The sequence below is a fragment of the Schistocerca americana genome, chromosome X (assembly GCF_021461395.2).
Source record: "Schistocerca americana isolate TAMUIC-IGC-003095 chromosome X, iqSchAmer2.1, whole genome shotgun sequence".
NCBI classification, from domain to species: Eukaryota; Metazoa; Arthropoda; class Insecta; order Orthoptera; family Acrididae; genus Schistocerca; species Schistocerca americana.
This window is the reverse complement of record NC_060130.1, coordinates 828,268,032-828,284,447: the sequence shown is the minus strand read 5'-3', so window position 1 is coordinate 828,284,447 and position 16,416 is coordinate 828,268,032.

Below are 16,416 nucleotides of genomic sequence, written 5' to 3'. Positions count from 1 at the left end.
AATCGGGTAATATAGATATCACGAATAGTTCCCATTGAGTTATAGGTGATGTAGCGATGTTTAAATGAAATTATAGTACGTAATGAGGAAAATAACTTACTATACCGACATAGCCTTTATCTTGTCATAGTGCGAAATGTTGGAGCAAATATTTTAATTTAACTTTATTGTTCTATAAAATTTAGTTGATATGTTTTGGAAAGAGGAGTTCAGTGATACAGGGTTAGTTAAGATTTGCTTGAAATTTTCTAGAAATATTTTTCTAAATGTAAAATGGAATTGCCAAACGAAGTGACATGATGCTATTTGTCCTCTATTGAAGGCGTAAACATCGCTGAAAAGGGGCCGTACGAAATTCCCCTCACGATTTGATTCATATTGACAGGGGTGCAGGGTACGACTAGGACTTAACATGTAAACAGGAAGACGTAACGCTCAACCGTTTTCCAGGAAACTGAGTTTGAAATTTTTAAGAGTGCTTATGTACTTTGTAGGATGGGCAATTTGGAAGGAGTCTGAAACCGAGCGAGTAAGAGCTTATTTTCACAAGCCCGAGGTCTCTGGATCGAATGTTGCTGACGGTAAAACTTTTTTGTGAGGTATGTCCGGTGATATGGTTCGATAGGCGTGGTACACAGTGAAAATTTCTGAGGATCGAGAACCGTTTATGAAAGAAAACCAAGTTTGTTTTGTGATAGACATATTGAAAAAACCACGCACGTGCAAAAATTCGGCCAACATGAGATGTACTGCACCTCACAATAATCACTGTTTTCCATGTTTCTTCGATCAGTATCATCTTTATTTGCGCAGTGCTTGATAGGTTACATATTATACTTGTCACATTTGTAGATGCAATATCATGAATAAACTGACCATACTAAACTGATTGAAATTTCTCTTCATTTCCAACCTCTGTAAAAAGAAATATTTTTCTCCATTTCTAGAATAAAGTAATAGATGCATCATTAAATACTCATAATTCGAAGTCATAATAAATCTGTTATTAGGATTACGTGGGAAAATTCGTATCGGTAGTGATATTCGACCAGAGACTTAACGCTTATGAAAATAAGGCCTTACTTGCTCGGTTGCGGACTTCTTGAAGCCTTGCGACCCTACAAAGTATATAAGGAGCCCAAAATTTTCAAACTCGAGTTTCTCGATAACGTTTGAGAGTTCCGCCTTCCTGTTTACATGTGTTGAAGTCGTCCTATTCTTGTCCTGCTCACCCTGTCAGTACGAGTAACATCGATGAGGGAAGTTCGTACAGTCTCCTCGTCAGTGAGATTCAAATAAGCCGCCAGGTCCGGACAGAATCCAACAAAGATTGCTCTACGTCATAGTCCTCTTACTTAGCTTGCATTTATCGCGAACCTCCTGCCACGCGCAAAGTCCCGAGCGACGGCAAAAAAAGTGCAGGGAACTCCTGTTTATAATAAGGGTAAAAGAACGAACCCGCAAAATTACAAACCAGTATCCTTAACATCGGTTATCTGCAGAATTCTTGAACATATTCTCAGTTCGATTATAATAAATTTTCTTGAGACCGAGAAACTTATGTCCTCGCATCAGCATTTTCGAAACTCAGCTTGCCCTTTACTCAAAGATAAGAGCATATGAAATAGGTTCCCAGATATATGATTGGCTCCAAGACTTCTTAAGTAATAGATCCCAGTATCTGTCCTCGACTCCGAGTGTTCATCAGAGACAAGGGTATCGTCAGGAGGGCCCCATAGAAGTGTGATCCTAAAGCTGTTATTATTTACGTACATACATGATCTGGTGGACAGGGTGGAGAGCATTCTGCTGTGGTGTACGGGAAGATGTTGAAGTTGAGTGACTGTAGGAGGATATAAGATGAGTTAGACAAAACTTCTAGTTAGTGAGATGAATGGCAGCCAGCTCTAAATGTAGAAAAATGTAAGTTAATGTGGATGATTAGGAAAAACAAACCCGTAATGTCCGGATACACGATTATCAGTGTCCTGCTTGGCATAGTCACGTCGTTTAAATATCTGAGCGTAACGTTGCAAAGTGATATGAAATGAAACGAGCATGCTACGATTGTGGTTCGGAAGGCGAATGGTTTAGTTCGTTTGTTGGGGGAATTTTTTGGAAACTTTGGAAACTGTTGTTCATCTATAAAAGAGACCGTTTGTTCGTTTTGGGGAACACAAATGAGAAAATTTAAAGAACCAGCGTTTGAAATTGATTGCAGAACGATTTTCCTGCCACCGACATGCATATCTCGTAAGGACCACGAAGATATGACACGAGAAGTTAGGACACATGCGGAGGCATGAAGATAATTGTTTTCCCTCATTCTGTCTGCGAGTGGAACACGAAAGAAAATAAGAAGAGTGTATTTACACTATGTGATTAAAAGTATCCGGACACCTGGCTGAAAATGACTTAAAAGTTCGTGGCGCCCTCCGTCGGCAATGCTGGAATTCAGTATGGTGTTGGCCCACCCTTAGCCTTGATGATAGCTTCCAATTTCGTAGGCATACGTTCAATCAGGTGCTGGAAGGTTTCTTGGCAAATGGCAGCCCATTCTTCACGAAGTGCTGCACTGAGAAGAGGTATCAATGTCGGCCGGTGAGGCCTGGCACGAAGTCGGCGTTCCAAAGCATGTCAGAGGTGTTCCATAGGATTCAGATCAGGACTCTGTGCAGGCCAGTCCATTACAGGGATGTTATTGTCGTTCAAGCACTCCGCCACAGGCTGTGCATTATGAACAGGTGTTCGATCGTGTTGAAAGATGCAATCGCCATCATCGATTTACTCTTCAACAGTGGAAAGCAAGAAGGTGCTTAAAACATCAATGTAGGCCTGTGCTGAGATAGTGACACGCAAAACAACAAGGGGTGCAAGCCCCCTCCACGAAAAACGGGAGCACACAATAACACCACCGCCTCCGAATGTTACTGTTGACGCTACTCACGCTGGCGGATGACGTTCACTGGGCATTCGCCATACCCACACCCTGCCATCGAATCGCCACATTGTGTACCGTGATTCGTCACTCCACACAATGTTTTTCCACCGTACAATCGCCCATTGTTTACGCTCCTTACGACCTTACACCAAGCGAGGCGTGGGTTGTCATTTACCAGTGTGATGTGTGGCTTGTGAGCGGCCGCTCGACCATAAAATCCAAGTTTTATCACCTCCAGTCTAACTATCATAGTACTTGCAGTGGATCCTGACCCAGTTTGGAATTCCTGTGTGATTTTCTGGATAGATATCTGCCTATTACACATTACGACCCTCTTCAACTATCGGCGGTCTCTGTCAGTCAAAAGACGAGGTCGGCCTGTACGCCTTTGTACTGTACGCGTCCCTTCACGTTTTCCCTTCGCTATCACATGGGAAACAGTGGACCTAGAGATGTTTAGTAGTGTGGAAATCTCGCGTACAGACGTATGACACAAGTGACTCCTATTCACCTGACCCCGTTCGAAGTCCGTGATTTCCGCAGAGTGCCCAATTCTGCTCTCCCACGATGTCTAATGACTGCTGAGATCACTGATATGCAGTACCTGGCAGTAGGTGTCAGCACAATGCACCTAAAATGAAAAACATATGTTTTTGGGTGCTACTTTTGATGACACAGTGTAAGTTGTAGTGGTAAAGGGTAGCGTCCGCTACTCATCATACGGTGACTTACGGAGTATAAATTCAGATGTAGATGTAGATTGAGTGCAGCAGTATTTCACACTGAATATAGAATCTAGTGTTTGCGTTTGTGACAATGTGTGACAGGTACGCTAATGAAGAGAAACTTCATAACATTTCCGTTTGCGGTAAATGTGATAGGTTATTGAAAGAAGCCATCAAGCTGTTTAATGAAAAGTATTCTAATCAGCCGCTCACATCACAGTTAAACTTACAGGCCCATTAAAGCAAAATCTGCACAGAAGACCTTAAAAAATGTCATTTTGGGGAACTCCTGTTTCAAATGGTTTTTAATATTGTAAAGAAAGCGTAATCTCTCTATAAAAATAAACTTATTTCGATGTATCGACATGTCAAAATATACAAATACTAAAAATATAGAAAACTGCTTGTCCCATCGCATACTATCGTTTGCTGGAAACTTAGTTGCGATGCTTAAAGCCGTATATGAAGAATTAAACGTGTGATTTACTCTTTATGATCGTGGAATTAATTAAACAATAACTTCAAAAAATAAAACTCCGACATTTGTGTGTACTCACTATGAATGAATAAAATTTCTTTTAATATTGAAACGGATGTGCAGAATCTTACCTAAAACGCCAGAAGAACTTTAAGTCGACTCGGTAATAGCAGAACATGATGCGACCAGTAACACCAGAGAAACACACCAGCTGACTACAGCCATTTAGATCTAAGCAAAACTCGGATATCTATTATGTCGATTTTCTTAGAGTTGCAGTGTTGATTAATAAGCGATTAATTTTCATGTGCAAAATCTGTAAGAAATTTAATTATATCAGTGGCCCGCAACTGCCGACCTCCCCTCTTCAGATGTAGTCATTGCCTGGCTGCCTAGACGCTACAGATGGAGTAACAGCTCTGGTTGCGGGCAGAAAGGGGAAAGGAATCGGCCGCATCCTTCCCCAAATCATCCTGGCTATTGCCTTAAGTGATTTAGAGAGACTATTGATATCCTAGCTCTGAGTGTCTGGACGGCAATCCAAATTGCCTTCGTCCAGAGCGCGAATACAGTACCTTACCAACCTTTGGTTGGTAGTCTGCTCTGGAGCCGAGGCATCGTACATTCCTCAGACTGCCGAAAACGACAACGCCAGTGGCATACGTCTTGTATTCTCAGCAAAAGTACAGCTTTGGCAGAATTCGTTAACCGTGGCAAATTGACAATCAGGTATTTGTAAACTATATTTTTATAATTTTATTAAAATTCCTTCCCTACGTACTTCTCCTTGAGCTCAACAGCATTACTTATCCTTACAGAGTTATCGCTACCCACGACTTGTCCTTTAATTGTGTTTCTAAGGCGAAGACGGATGATTATTCCGGTATGTGCTAGGACGTGGCTTGTAAACCACCTAACGCAATATTTAGTGTTGAGAGTTAACTAGATCGTTAATTGAGAGAGCATTTTCCATTCGTAACAAATACATCTGCTTCTTCCTAAGCCACCGCGTTTCGGAGGAGTAATTATTCGTCGAAACTGTGTGCTGAAATATGAAACTGGATGGACACTCATAAATATAACACCTATTTTATTGGATGATTTTCGGTAGAATTCAGGTGTTAAAATATTCACCATACATCTTGTCAGAACATGTTTACAGTCATGTCAGTAACAGAATAAGGGCAAAGGTAACTGGGAAACTATTCTGATAGCTGTCAAAGCCTATAGACTGTAAATAAATTACCAACGTACGCAGTATGGAAATGCCGAATATTAAAGTGGCTTGTGGAAGCCCCAGGTGTGTTTGCCAGTAGTCCATGGATACAACAGTACTCTGCTGTCATAGTCAGCGTTTTAGAGTAACAACAAGGCACAATAGCGAAGGCAATACTATACGATGCCACACAGCAATAGAGCCGCCAACTCTGTGAGTAGACTATCAATAACTGCCATCGACATCGCATTATCTGATTATCGCACGCGGCTCAGTTAGCAACAAGCACTTATTTCAAAACGAACCTTAATTAATCGATAGAAGCTTCCTGTTGGTTGCTATTTCAGCTCTCTACCGTTCCAATGTTTGACAGGTCACGAAATGTAGTTCTCTCCTATATGTAAATTTGGGGCTGATTTTGCCCTTGCCCCAACAACTACTTCGACAACTTCGTCTGTTTTTTCGCATGCTCTCTTTTGAAAATAACACTGCATTATTTTTAAGATGAAATAGGTGAATTGTGTTTTTTCCCTAATCGGAAAAATGAATAGTCATTAAAGAAGCTTTTAAATCAGTAATGTTTTCCATAGAAAAAAATGGCTCTGAACACTATGGGACTTAACATCTATGGTCATCAGTCCCCTAGAACTTAGAACTACTTAAACCTAACTAACCTAAGGACATCACACAACACCCAGTCATCACGAGGCAAAGAAAATCCCTGACCCCGCCGGAAATCGAACCCGGGAACCCGGGCGTGGGAAGCGAGAACGCTACAGCACGACCACGAGCTGCGGACATTTTCCACAGAAGATGCATTGTCTGACACGAGTGCATTACGGATTTGTTCTGGGTAGGTTAGTTTTTCTTGGTATTCCACAAATTAGAACCTCTTCGTCTTGGGATGTTTCTAAGAAAACCGAGGAGATGGCTTTACTGGAAACGTAATACCCGAAACTTCATCTTTCTCTATTGTCTATTTCCTTACATAACCAATATGCGTCATACTGAATTCTTCAGCCTCATTTAATTCATATTACGTAAGCAAATTGGTAGTGGGACATTGAAGAAATATGTCTTAGGAACACCGAGAATAATACGCTAGTTCAAATGTGCCAGTAATGAATGAAATTTCTTTCCTGTCAATCACTGATTGTTGTCAAAAGTTACGTATGAGAATAACATCTGCTTGGATCTCATATTGGCCTTTCCTACTGTCACAGTGCTGGAAGTTAAAATCTAAAGCTACCAGTACGTTACGAACAACTGTAATACGTTATGAAGTCTTTATTATTTTCAAAGTGCGCCAGTAGCTAGATGGTCTCTTTATAAAAATGTCATTCGGATGGCTTTTGTTTTTTGTGGTATTGTATCCAAAAACAAACGTGGCCTGACAATGTGGGAAACGAAGGTTTCTTCTCATAATCCATACTTGTTTTTAGATTATGATGATGAGGTCCCATACTCCAAGGAGCGTAGGGAACGATGAGGGAGACCCGCACCGCCGACTAGGCAAGGTCCTAGTGGAGACGGTTTGCCATTGCCTTCCTCCGACCGTAATTGGGATGAATGATGATGATGAAGACGACACAACAACACCTAGTAATCTCGAGGCAAGGAAAATCCCTGACCCCACCGGGAATCGAACTCGGGACTCCGTGCACGGGAAGCGACAACGATACCGCAAGACCACGAGCTGCGAACTTAGTTTTAGATACAATACCACAAAAAACAAAAGCCACCCGAACGGCATGTTCATAATGAGACTATCTAGCTACCGGTATAGTCTGAAAATCTGAAAGACTCAGTAACGTATTGCAGTTCTACGGGCGAAGCTCTCATCACGGACCCTTATTTCAAAACTGCCGTAATTTTCGGTGTTACGGGCAGATTATTATAAATTATGTGTACCTTTGGAAGTCATTCCTGGAAGCTGGAGAGATCTGGAGAGATTGAATAAAAGTCCCTGTCCGTTCTTTCCACCAATCTGTCGTCTTTTAAAGTCGTGTCCCGAGCGGAGGAGACAGCTTGTCGTTCGCGTGATCTTCTTCAACGGAGGCTGCTACGCTGTCATTTCTAACCTGTGATCGTACCTTTTGCGGGATGCCACTTGCCCAGGTTAGTCTCTGTATCTACTGAGGACAAGATCTGTAGTACTGACAATCATGCTAGGCAACACTTCACGTTAATGTTGGTTATTATTCAAATATTCACAAATTTACACTATCATTTACAGCACTCGACATAGCTTTCTTAACTGTATGGTAACTTTTCCACCCAACATCCGAAATATGATACACATTGATACACATGTCCGGCTCTCCGGCACGCACTAGACAGACTGAGTATTACATATTCACAACTAAGTTACGCCCGATATAGAGTACAACATGTCCGGCTCTGAAGAACACCCGAAACAGAGTGACTATTGCATATTCACATCTACGTAATGCACGGTACAGAGATACGTGTCCTGCCCTCCGGGACGCCCGAAACAGAGTGACTAGAGCAGCCGAAGTACATTAGTGGCCATTAAAATTGCTACACCACGAAGATGACGTGCTACAGATGCGAAATTTAACCGACAGGAAGAAGATGCTGTGATATACAAATGATTAGCTTTTCAGAGCATTCACAGAAGGATGGCGCCGGTGGTGACACCTACAACGTGAAGACATGAGGAAAGTTTCCAACGGATTTCTCATACACAAACAGCAGTTGACCGGCGTTGCCTAGTGAAACGTTGTTGTGATGCCTCGTGTAAGGAGGAGATACGCGTATCATCGCGTTTCCGACTTTGATAAAGGTCGGATTGTAGCCCATCGCGATTGCGTTTTATCGTACCACGACATTGCTGCTCGCGTTGGTCGAGATCCAATGACTGCTAGCAGAATATGGAATCGGTGGGTTCAAGAGGGTAATACGGAACGGTCTCCTATCACTAGCAGTCGAGTTGACTGTCATTTTATCCGCATCGCTGTAACGGATCGTGCAGCCACGTCTCGATCCCTGACTCAGCAGATGGGGACGTTTGCAAGACAACAGTCATCTGCACATTTCAGCAGCATACTGCACGACTGCATGTTGCAGGTCCTGTGCGGGCCTTTCTGGATACAGAAAATGTTCGACTGCTGCCCTGGCCAGCACATTCTCCAGATCTCTCACCAATTGAAAACGTCTGGTCAATGGTGGCCGAACAACTGGCTCGTCACAATACGCCAGTCACTACTCTTGATGAACTGTGGTATCGTGTTGAAGCTGCATGGGCAGCTGTACCTGTACACGCCATCCAAGCTCTCTTTGACTCAATGCCCAGGCGTATCACGGCCGTTATTACGGCCAGAGGTGGTTGTTCTGGGTACTGATTTCTCAGGATCTATGTACCCAAATTGCGTGAAAATGTAATCACATGTCAGTTCTAGTATAATTTATTTGTCCAATGAATACCCGTTTATCATCTGCATTACTTCTTGGTGTAGCAATTTTAATGGACAGTAGTGTACTTCGTCTCCCAGGCGCGCCAAAACGATCCGAAGGTATCCGAAGCACTTCGGTTGCAATTTGTTATTCTTACGTTTCTCAAAACTAGTGAAATTTAATAAACAAAAACAATAGACTCGTAGGGTAACCATGAGAGATTGCCGTACTAAGAACAGGGTAAAATACAATTAAAAGTATATAAATAATTAATAAGAGAAGTTAGGCGTTTTGGGTCCTACCATCCGTACGTGTAGACCAATCAGAAGCAATTTCAGTACAGTTAGCGGAATCTCCAACGGGACTGGTACATACTTTATCATCTTTCGCTTGTATCTCACTCCACTTTCGTACCATGTGCTACTTCACGTGTATCAAGCTGCATCAAGGCGAGTTTCTAGCAAAATAAAAATCTAGAGGCAACAGCCAGGAATATCACGTTAGGTGTCGGACATTCTGAATGTAACCACGAATGTGGCTCATTTGCATACGCTTCACCTGCATTGTTCGCGCTGAAAATGCTTCTTGGTATATCTATCTGACGTCCGTAATATGCACGGGTAACCAGTTATTCTGTGTATGATACATGTAACATTTTATTGTCCGAAATATCTTAAAATGAGAATCTTAATTACTGGGAGGATATCAACGTTAGTATAAAAAATTCCTTAATTATCAGTTACGAAAAAATTTTATTTAGATAACATGGGACCCGTCGGGGCACAAATAAAGAGAATATGGTCCTCTTTAAAGGACTCTGACAGAAAAGAGAGGAATCAGCTGAATCCTCATTCCTCACCAAAACTCTCGGCACGCGAATATTTCATGCTCTTTTATCACATAATTTTGTAAATCCTTTTACCCAGTCATTTTCTGCTGTTAAGCCTTCATACTACCCTCGACCGGAAAACTTTAAAAACGTTGGTTTAGGGCGATGGGAGAAAACTGATCAAAGTGGACACCCTTCCCCGAAACCGGCGTGTTTCTTCCTATCCCATTTGAAGCTGTTTCCTCTGTAATTAACACTCTTCTGCCTTTCTCTCCCACTGCCACTATCTCCTGTCTGTCATTTACACTGTCTCCTGTGTTAAAGTACATACCACAATCAATGTATTCCTCCCACTTACACTGTCTCCTTTTGTGTTTCTTTCCCACTACTACTGCCTCCTTGGCATCTCAAATTTCCTCGGGGGGGGGGGGGGGGTCCAATTTATTTTTCTTCCTTTACTTAGGTGTTTAAAATTTCGCTCCAAAATGCTCCCTCGGCTATACTTCCGTTTAAAGATCGATGATCATCGGGGGATGGAGGGGGAGGGGGGGATGAGGGAGTTTCAAGACCACTCCCCGCCCTCAAGAGGCCTATGCATGGTCTCCATTGTTCACACTACTACTATCTCCATCCATTTCTCTTCCTCTTTTACTGCTACTGTGTCTCACAGACTATCACTATGTCCTTTCTCTTTGGCTCCCACTGCTATGCACTTCATCCATCTTTCTTTCCCTCTCACTGACACTTGCTCTCTAGTCATCATTGTCTCCTCTCTCTTTCTCTCCCAGTGACACTGTCTCCTCTCTCTTCCACCGTCACTGGCTCTCATACACTCATTCAGCACAAAAAGTGTTTATGTGTTTACAAACCATTTTGTTAAGGGAGAGAATTGAGCATGTGAGAACTGTGATAGGGAAGGCGAATGGTCGACTTCGGTTTATTGGAGTAATTTTAGGAAAGCGTGGTTTACATGTAAAGGAGACCTCATATACGAGGCTGATACGACCTATTCTTGAGTACATCGAAGCAGTTCAGAAGCGGGCTGCTAGATTTGTTACCGCTAGATTCGAACAACACGTAAGTGCTTCGGGAATTCAAATGGGAATCTCTGGAGGGAAGGCGATGCTCTTTCCGAAAAACTCTATTGAGAAAATTTAGAGAAACGGCATTTGAAGGTGGCTGCAAAACGATTCTACCCCCACCAACTTACATTGCGTGTAGGGACCGAGAAGTAAGATTAAACAAATTAGGGCTAATACGGAGGTCTATAGATACTCGTTTTCCCATCGTTCTATTTGCGAGTGGAACAGGCGAGGGAATAGTAGTGATATGTGAAGTCCAGTCTCAGAAAGTACTGAAGGGATTGGGATACAGTTTGCACTGATGGGTTGACTCAGGAGAAATGTATGTGTATATAATTTAATTCCGCTTCACTAGACAAATCGTCTGGCCGGTAAATACAGTTAGTGATAGTCGTGAGAAGGTGGGCGTGTCTCTAGTAACTTACAAATTATTTGTTGCAAATTGGCACAACTATGATGAATTAAAGACCTCTGCCTCGTTTTACTTATTGTATGTGAAGGCTGATCTCAGGAAGTACTGGTAGATAGAATGATTCATGAGGAAAGTTTCTGTATGTAATTTATACTACTGAAGTCGTTCCGGCGTAGACACACAATGCTGCCCATACGAAGCAGGGGCTAGCTAGTTACGTATATTTTAAATTAATTGTTTGCAATCATTTCACTATGGAACTATCGTACCTTACATAATGCACTATTTTGTCGCTATGAAAGTACAGGAAGCTTTCGAAATCCCTGACAGGTAACACCTCTACGCCTGATCAGGACGCGGCCTAGGTGCCACTGTATGTCAAGCAAAGTTCTAACACCTCTCGCCCCGCCCGATGTATCGATCTGTCAGTTACTTGTTTCTATTTTTCCAACTCCATGTGTACGTTGCACGACTAACACTCCCAGACCAAGAGATTACACAGAGAAGTTGCTTATTCACAGCCTGATGATTATTCCCACAGTTAATTTTTCACACGTTATAATAACGTTGAAGTATATCCTGACAGTTCGGCAAACAGTTTTAATCTGTTAGCATGTTCAATAGCACCATATATTTCGCTAAAGAGTGAAAGATTAATTCTGGATAAAGAGCTTTACTGTAGCCCCTGATATTTCGCTTTAACAATTAATCCCACCCTGTAGTGCATAACTTTCTCCATTATGAATGTCGAAGCACTATATTTAGGTTTATCGCACAACCCAACGATACGACTGCATTAATATCAATATGGATTTGCAAGTGACGTGCTTCTGTGAAAGCCAAGCGATAACAGGTTTTTTTCCGATTATTTCTGAAAGTTAGCTGTCCCACTTATGTAACAGATCTCGCGCAACTCAGACTGTTCCTCGCGTTATGTTATTTCGTTATCAAGACAAGGCTCAAGATCCTGAAGTGGCACATGTAAGGCGCCACCATTCGTTAATTGTCGATTTAATTGCTAGTACTTTGGAGATAGAACACTTCTGTTTTCCAGGCGAATCGAACAGTGTGGCTTGATACATGACAGGTGGCATTAGGTCTTACACATTCATAGGTGTGACAGTGCGTGGCAGTATGGGCATGACGCGCAATGTAAGCGAATTGAAACGTGGTCAAACAGTGAATGGCCGATCTGGTATCGTGTTCTGGTACCCAAATACTAAAATCTGCTAACGTTGTTTTTGAAGTACCACTTGGTTCGCGAAAGGTGGGATTCACAAATTTAAGTCTATTGTTGTTGTTGTGGCCTTCAGTCCAAAGACTGGTTTGATGCAGCTCTCCATGCTACTCTATTCTGTGCGAGCCTATTCATCTCCGAGTAACTACTGCAACCTACATCCCTCTGAATCTGCTTGCTGTATTCATCTCTTGATCTCCCTCTACGACTTTTGTCACCCCACCCCCGCCCCCACCGCCGCCAGCCCCCCCCCCCCCGCCAACCACCCCCCCCACCTCCCCACCAGCCCCCCGCCCCCGCCGCCCGCTCTCCTCTAGTACTAAATCGGTGATCCCTTGATGCCTCAGAGTGCGTCCTACCAACCGATCCCTTCTTTTAGTCAGGTTGCACCACAAATTTCTCTTCTCCCCAATTCTATTCAGTACCTATACTTATGTGATCTACCCATCTAATCTTCAGCAGTCTTCTGTAGCACCACATTTCAAAAGCTTCTACTCTCTTTTTGCCAAAACTGTTTATCGCCCTTGTTTCACTTCCATAGATGGCTACACGCAATACAAATACCTTCAGAAATAAATTCTTGACACTTAAATCTATGCTCGATGTTAACAAATTTCTCTTCTCCAGAAACGCATTCCTTGCCATTGCCAGTCTACATTTTATATCCTCCCTACTGCGACCATCATCGGTTATTTTGTTTCCCAAATAGCAAAACTCATTTACTACGTTAAGTGTCTCACTTCCTAATCTTTCTTCAGCATAACCTTATTTAATTCCACTACATTCCATTATCCTCGTTTTGACTTCCCTCCTCTTTCACTGGCCGTAGTGATTGCTTCGCAAAATATTATTTCCATAGTCCCAGTACGGAAGTTTCACTTCCGCTACAGCATTTACATGTACAAAGCTGACACCTGATTTATACATTTTCCTTAGTAAAATCTCATATTAAAGTGAAATGGAACAGCCCAAGAAGAGCTGAACACAAATACGTAGTAGAGAATGACAAAAGAATAGAAAACTATCAAAATGTAATTGACAACAAGGAAATAGCCGCTGGCAGTGCTTTGATAAAACAAACCGTAACAAACGCATGGAGTGAAACAGATACTGACAGCTGAATAATTAACTGAGTAATGAACGGTAACCTGAAACTGACAGACAAGTAAGCAAGTGCGACGGTCGGAGTACATAATCCGAGCCCATCAAATTTGATCGATCTCTGTGTGCGTACATGTCACGGTCATTTGATGAAACTGAATTTCCACCTTATTTAGAGTAAATTACCACACTCTCACAAAAGGGATCAGCTTATGAAGAACGCTACATTATGACGGAATTCGTGCTCATTTTACCTTATCTCGTGTAAGGTATAGCGTTCATATTGTCGCCTACATATGGCGATTGTATTGGCCTCTATCACACAGTGCATATATGAATCAGTATCCTTTCCGTTTGTCTTTTCACTAATTTAGTTAAAAATACAAGTTAATTCACAGAAAGGGGATATTCAAGAATTTAAATTTTGTTATGAAAAAATGCTTTATATACATATTTTATTTAAGTCATTTAATACCAAAAATCACGTCATTTTGGAATACATAAAGCAAATTTATATCTTTAAGAAGACACCTTGCAGGTGATTACCATTTTTGTGCAAACATTTCTGCAGTCTCTTAGATAAAGTATGCACGGATCGAAATTACATATGAACTGGAATTTCAGCAGTTACTTCTCAGATCTTAGCTCTCAGTTCTTCTGTTGTACAAGGTCGACAACGATACATTTAAGATGACCACATAGGAAGAAATCGCACGTCGACAGATCGAAATTATTTGCAAAACTCGTTGCTAGCCCTAATGGTGACGTAAGGCACAGTCATTTATTGAATGGCCGTCCCATATCGTAGTCTCACTTGCAAGTTTCGTGATATGAAGTTTTGTTATAAGAAACCAAATGCAATAACATTTAAAATCATAACTCTATCGAAGTTTCTATCGTTTTCTCTTCATTTTCGCTAATAATACCGAGCTGTGCTCTTTGTAAAGCCGTACATCGGCTGCCTGACGTTTACGTGCATAGATTACTTTCAAGTTCTGAGGACAAGCGCAGTATATAAAAAGGAAATAAAATAAAGCTGTATAATAAATTCATGCAAACGCCGTTTACTCTTTCCTGGTATACTCTTCCCTGAGGGCGAGATACCACATGGTGTCTGACAGTATCGATATCATCAGCCAATACAACCATATGCTGGATACTTTGATATTCACAAAAGATGTCTGCCAAACAGTTCTAAGCAGCTAGAGCGTCATGGGACAGAATATCAGAATATTTCCTGATGCCGTAACACCAGAAGCAGGTTTCACCACCTGATAGCGACAAGTAAATTTTCAGTGACTTATCCCCGGTGGTGATAAGCGGACGAAAGATGTACCAAAGTAGGTGGCGAGTTCGGAGAAAGAGGGAAGACCAAGTGTCCCATCACCAGTGAGGATAGTCTGTAGAGGGGGTCGGCAGAAAAGAGGCTGTCAGGATTGCCACAGAGACTAGAGCAGACAGCGTTCACAGAAGGAAGTGTCAGGATTGCCACAGAGACTAGAGCAGACAGCGTTCACAGAAGGAAGTGTTATAAGCGAAGGCAGCGAATGCACAGAACTGCGATTCCTGTACCGAAGAATTTACGCCGGCGGAAGTGGAAAGTGTTATACCACTAAGCTCTACCTCGATATATGGCAATCTTTGTAAAACGTTCATCACATTACGAGTATTAAATTGTTAAACACTCATTCCATTTGGAACTGATGCCCATCATCACCAACTTCAGTACGAGATAAGATCCCATAGGCTCGAATTCACTCTTTGTGTGGCATGGAAGCAAACAGCTTCAAAATGCCATCTTGACGAATTTCTTGCCGTGCATAAAACACGTAAGTTTATGTTCCTAAAGGTTACTGGCTGGAGTCTGGTACTGAGGTACAAGTCTTATCATCACATCTCAGAAACGCTCTGCGGTTGACAAAAAGGATTCGTACAATCCTCAGGTGTTTGTGTTGAAACTTCAGAGGTAGGTCTTGCATTACGCTGCTAGAATATGCTATTTAGTACCCTGATCGTGTACAGTATGTAAAAAGGGTTTACCATTCCTGCCAAACACTGGCGAGAAGTCAACCTCCGATAAAAAATTACCAAATCAGTCCTGTTGTCATACTCCACAATTCCAATAACGATTTCAGAAATTGTGGAGGTATGGGTCTCGAGAATTGCTGCTTCCTGTGACCTTTCATCAGGTCAGCTGTAGACACACTGGTGTCGTCCTAATAGAAATGAAGCTAATTGCCGAACACCACAGACAGCCACTCAATATCTCTGGCTGTACACAATGCAAGTATCTACACTACAGGCCATTAAAATTGCTACACCAAGAAGAAATGCAGATGATAAACGGGTATTCATTGGACAAATATATTATACTAGAAGTGACATGTGATTACATTTTCACGCAATTTGAGTGCATAGATCCTGAGAAATCAGTACCCAGAACAACCACCTCTGGCCGTAATAACGGCCTTGATACGCCTGGGCATTGGGCAAACAGAGCTTGAATGGCGTGTACAGGTACAGCTGCCCATGCAGCTTCAACACGATACCACAGTTCATCAAGAGTAGTGACTGGCGTATTGTGACGAGACAGTTGCTCGGCCACCATTGACCAGACGTTGTCAATAGGAGAGATCTCGAGAATGCGCTGGCCAGGGCAGCTGTCAAACATTTTCTGTATCCAGAAAGGCCCGTACAGGACCAGCAACATGCGGTCGTGCATTATCCTGCTGAAATGTAAGGTTTCGCAGGGATCGAATGAAGGGTAGAGCCACGGGTCGTAACACATCTGAAATTTAACGTCCACTGTTCAAAGTGCCGTCAATGCGAACAAGAGGTGACCGAGACGTGTAACCATCACGCCGGGAGATACGCCAATATGGCGATGACAAATACACGCTTCCAATGTGCGTTCACCGCGATGTCGCCAAACACGGATGCGACCATCATGATGCTATAAATAGAACCTGGATTCATCC